This window comes from Mustela erminea, chromosome 1 (genome assembly GCF_009829155.1).
Source record: "Mustela erminea isolate mMusErm1 chromosome 1, mMusErm1.Pri, whole genome shotgun sequence".
NCBI lineage: Eukaryota > Metazoa > Chordata > Mammalia > Carnivora > Mustelidae > Mustela > Mustela erminea.
This window is the reverse complement of record NC_045614.1, coordinates 60,749,032-60,753,634: the sequence shown is the minus strand read 5'-3', so window position 1 is coordinate 60,753,634 and position 4,603 is coordinate 60,749,032. Positions and strand designations below refer to the sequence as shown.

The 4,603-nt window shown below is 49.8% G+C and overlaps 1 long non-coding RNA gene across 2 annotated transcripts; it reads left to right on the top strand.

Moving 5' to 3' along the window:
• Positions 1 to 867: 867 nt before the first annotated feature.
• On the top strand, positions 868 to 3,499 carry LOC116600691. Of its 2 annotated transcripts, none has more exons than XR_004289755.1 (3): positions 868 to 1,611; positions 3,126 to 3,222; positions 3,487 to 3,499. It is a non-coding gene; the product is annotated as an uncharacterized LOC116600691 (long non-coding RNA). The 2 variants fall into 2 exon arrangements; XR_004289756.1 differs by lacking the exon at positions 3,487 to 3,499 and having other exon boundaries at positions 868 to 1,020; positions 1,528 to 1,611; positions 3,126 to 3,390.
• The last annotated feature ends 1,104 nt before the right edge of the window (positions 3,500 to 4,603 follow it).

Below are 4,603 nucleotides of genomic sequence, written 5' to 3'. Positions count from 1 at the left end.
CTTTATTTGCTGCAAATAAACTTTCCTTTGTATGACAACTCCACCTGGTGTAGTCTCTACCTGTAACTCACCAAAGATCCAACTCACCTAGCTTGGTTATAGAAGCAGCATGTTGGGGGAAAGGGACAGGGCAACCCTGAAAAGTGGAAGGAAGGATGACAAGATCCGTTTGGAAAAATTCTGAGTTTTAGGTGCTTATGGATTAGCCAAGTAGAAAGAAACAGTAGGCAGGTTGATACAGAGGTCTCTAGCTCAAAGGTATCTGCACAATGTCTGGCCAATAGGAAGCTGCTGCCGTGACTCTTACTCTATGTGGACTGGAGAAAGAGCTATCGAGTGTGTTATAGGAAAGTGGCAACGACCCACAGGAATAACAATAACGTCCGCAACAACAGAGCTAGAACTTACTCTCTTATTTATGATGCAGAACTAGAAGTTGTTGTAAGTGCTTTGCACGAGTTGACTCACTCAATTACTGCACTGAGTTTATGAGTTCGAAACTACTGCCGTTCCCAATAGAGAAGCCGAAGCTCAGAGTCTGAGTAACTGGCACAGGCCATGCAGTGAATGGGTGATGGAGCCGGGATCAGAACGCGGACAGTCAGACCTGGGACTGGGCGATCTCAGTCAAGAAGAAGCCGCTGGACTGAGACTGGGGCTGGGAATTCTTTAGGCCAGCGCTGCTGGCAAGCGCTCGAGCCCGCAGGCTGACACACGCGGAGTGTGGTGCGGACTCCGTGTCCCCGAGTTTCCGCTCTCAGGCTCTCAGGACCATGGAGAAGCCCAGCCTCCCGGCTTCCTAGAGCGGCGCGGGTGGGCGCGTCTCAGCTAGCGCTTCCGCCTCGCCTGCGACAGGGGGAGCGGCGGGGCGTTGGGTGGTCCGCCTCCGTGGGGTGGTGCGGCCCGCCGGGTCCCGGAGCTCTGGCGTCCGGACCCACAGACGCCGCCCAAGCGGCCGTTCCGCAGAGGCGCCAGCAACCCTCTTGCCCCGAAGAGCTGGCCTGACGTTCCCCGCTCGCGGTACCCGGGGTGGGGGCAGGTGACGCGTGGGGTCGCCCGCTTGCCGGGGTGGAGTGTGCCGATTCCATGGGGGTCTCCGGTCAGCATCTTACCCTGGGACGTTGAGCGTCTTCCCCGTACCCCTGGGGCCGTATCACCACTTGGATTTCGTCCCGGGGCCCCGTTATACCACCTTTTCTGTGAATGCTGGTTTTGGTCTTTGCCACCTTCGGTTCAGACTACTTAGTCATTCATTCATAGTGGGCCAGGGATTTTCTTGAAAGCCGTGAATCCACTGCATGTGGTGCTTGATTCTCGCTTCACAGACATTCTTTCGAGGAATTTTCAGCTTCACCGGGCAGATTTTGTAGAATTTACAAAAGAAGCAGGTGCAACACCGCGTGAGGAGGTGCGCTGAGAACATTCAGAGTGTCCTAGGAATATTGTTTCCGACAAGAGAGGCATGGAGGGCGAGGGGAAAGAGGTGGGGAACCAGGCAGGGTCAGCCTCACTGTGATTCTCTTTTAGCTCCACAGGTTCTTGCTTTTCCAAACAGAGAGGGCAGCGTGAAGCCAGGGGCCATCAGCCATGCTTCAGACGGTGTGGTCCCAGGTGAGCTGAGCTTTCTTCCCTCTTTCCACGTTCAAAAGAGATAGCATCGATCACTACAGGAATAGTAACCCGACCTGACCAGTCCCGTGCTTATTGCATCCATCAGTTGAGTATGGCAGAGGAGTGCCTTAGGGGAGGTGATGAGGGCCAGTACGTAAACTTGGGAGGATCAGGTTGGTTGGGAAGGAAGGAAGCACCAGCTAAGAAACTCTCTGAAAATGTGAGACTCTACATCCATGCAGACTGTATGGTTTACAGAAAGTACGGTTCACAAATAAGCATTTGGGGCCTCACCAAGGGGCTTGCTGGAAAGGCAGAGCCTCGGGCCCCAACCCAGATCTCCAGAATCAGAATCTACATTTGTACAGTATCTGGGGAACAAATGGGCAAGTTAAAATTTGGGGAGTGCTAGTCTGCATGACACCATACAGAGGAAGGCTATCTCCTGCATTTAAACAGTTGCTCCCACAGGAGGAGTTTGCCCTGCACAAAGTCAAGGCCCAGTGATGCCACTGGGGAGCCTTTGGAGAGTGTGGATTGATGAGGAAGAAGATTCTTGGAAGAATGCAGAGTTTGGAGCTGATGCCAGTGCCTCCAGCCCATTGCAAAGATGACAGCTTAACCTCTGTGAAAAACTCTATTCTTTTTTTTTTTTTAAAAGATTTTATTTATTTATTTGACAGAGAGAGATCACAAGTAGGCAGAGAGGCAGGCAGAGAGAGAGAGAGAGAGAGGGAAGCAGGCTCTCTGCTGAGTAGAGAGCCCGATGCGGGACTCGATCCCAGGACCCTGAGATCATGCCCTGAGCCAAAGGCAATGGCTTAACCCACTGAGCCACCCAGGCACCTGAAAAACTCTATTCTTTGTTAGCACAAATTCTTGCAGCCTTGGAAGCAGTTGCCCTTCCAGAATTTTCCTGGCACTAGAGGTTGCTTGCATTTCTCCAGCATCCTAGATCAGGGAATGAGAAAGCTGGTGTCTCGTGTCATGGATGTGTCATATAATTAGGAAGCTCTATCCAAGACTTATGAGTAATGTATATGTAGACATTGGACCATCTACTTCCATTTCAGCACTTAAGCCAAAATTCGTTCCAAGTCAGGGGTGCCTGGGTGGCTCAGTCCTTAAGCATCTGTCTTCGGCTCAGGTCATGATCCCAGAGTCCTGGGATAGAGCTCTGCATTGGGCTCCCTGCTCTGTCTCCCACTCCCCCTGCTTGTGTTCCATCTGTTGCTGTGTCTCTCTCTGTCAAATAAACAAAATCTTAAAAAAAAAAAATTGGTTCCAAGTCAGGGAGTGTTTAAACATCTGTAGGGGCAGTCTGTTCTCTCCTGGTGCTTTATGTTGGGTAGTCACTCATAATGGGCTTCCAGTAAGGAAACCCCAAGTAATAGTGGCTTAAATGAGATAGAGGCTTCTGTTCCATGCAAGAGAAGTCAGGGAGAGGCAGTCGAGGGACACTGGCAGTGGTAGTGTTACCCCACTCTTTCTCTGTTTCTGCTTCACTATTCTAGCATTGACTTTCGCATTCAAGGCTACTTCATGGTCCAAGGTGGCTGCTTGATCTGTAGCTCTCATGTGTGCATTCCAGAAGAGGAGATGACAAAAAAGGTGAACCTCTCCTCGGTTTGCATTCTTTCATGAACCTTCCCAGAGGGTCCCCAACAGTTTTGGTACTTGTGTTTCATTGGCCTTTTAGTTGCCAGAGCTGGGAGCAGCCCCAAGTAAAATTATGATTCTATTACCAAAAAAGAAAGAGAGGGGAAAAAAATACACACACGCATATATATATTTAGACAGTTGTCAGTCTTTTTTTTTCAAAGATTTATTCGAATGAGAGAGAGAAGGAGTGTGAGAGGTGGGGGAGCAGTGCAGAGGGAGAGAGAGAGAGAGAGACAGAGAGAGAGACAGAGAGAATCCTCAAGAAAACTCCCCACTGAGCACAGAGCCCTACATGGGGCTCGATCTCCATACCCTGGGATCACGACCTGAGCCAAAATCTAGAGTCTGTTGCTTAAACCAACTGAACCACCCAGACACCCCTAGACAACTGTCAGTCTTATCTACAGTCTGTATGAAAAATGTTGCCCTAATCTCATCTGTACTTGTAAGTGCTGAGATGTATACAACACCATGTGCCAGGCAGTGTTGTATTTCTTTACACACATTAACTCCTTCTGCCCTTACAAGAACCTTATAAAATAGGTACTCATGTTATTCCAGTTTTCCAAATGAGGAAACTGAGGCAAAAGAGTTTGAGTATATCATCCAAGGTCACACAGCTGATGGTTATCAGAGATGGGATTTGAACCTAGAGAGTCTGACCCTAGAGCTGAGTTTGTCAATATCAGCACTATTAACACTTTGGGGCAGATAATTTGTTGTTTGGGGGGCCTGTCATGTGTTGTATGATAATTAGCCCCATCCCTGGCTTCTACCCACTAGATGCCAATAGCATCCCCACTACCCCATGGTTGTGACAGCTAAAAACGTCTCCAGGAGCTCCTGGGAGGCTCAGTCAGTTAAGTGTCTGCCTTTGGCTCAGGTCATGATCTTGGGGTCCTAGGATTGTGCCCCACATTGGGTTCTGCACTCAGCGCGCAGTCTGCTTCTCCCTTTCCCTCTGCCCCTCCCCCCCAACTTGTTTGTGCACTTTCTCAAATAAATAAATACATCTTAAAAAAAAAAAAAAGTCCCCAGACAGTGAGTGCTCTGTGTGTCCTGGGCATTTCCCCGTTGAGGAGCGCTGCTGCGAATGCTGTGCCCATGCTGTTTGCTCCTGTGCTGCGCTGCCTCTGAACCCCACTTCCCGTGTAGGGGAATGAAGAGCCCTGCTTCATCATGGAGAAGGAGTAAGTGCTAGCAGAGGACAGAAGCAGAGTGATCAGAGGTGGAGCAGGATGTTGAGATGCTGAATGTTGTAGAAAACAAGGAACAAGTTATGCACTGATAAGTACAGGGGTGTCTCAGAGAAGTGGAGGGGTATGAAATG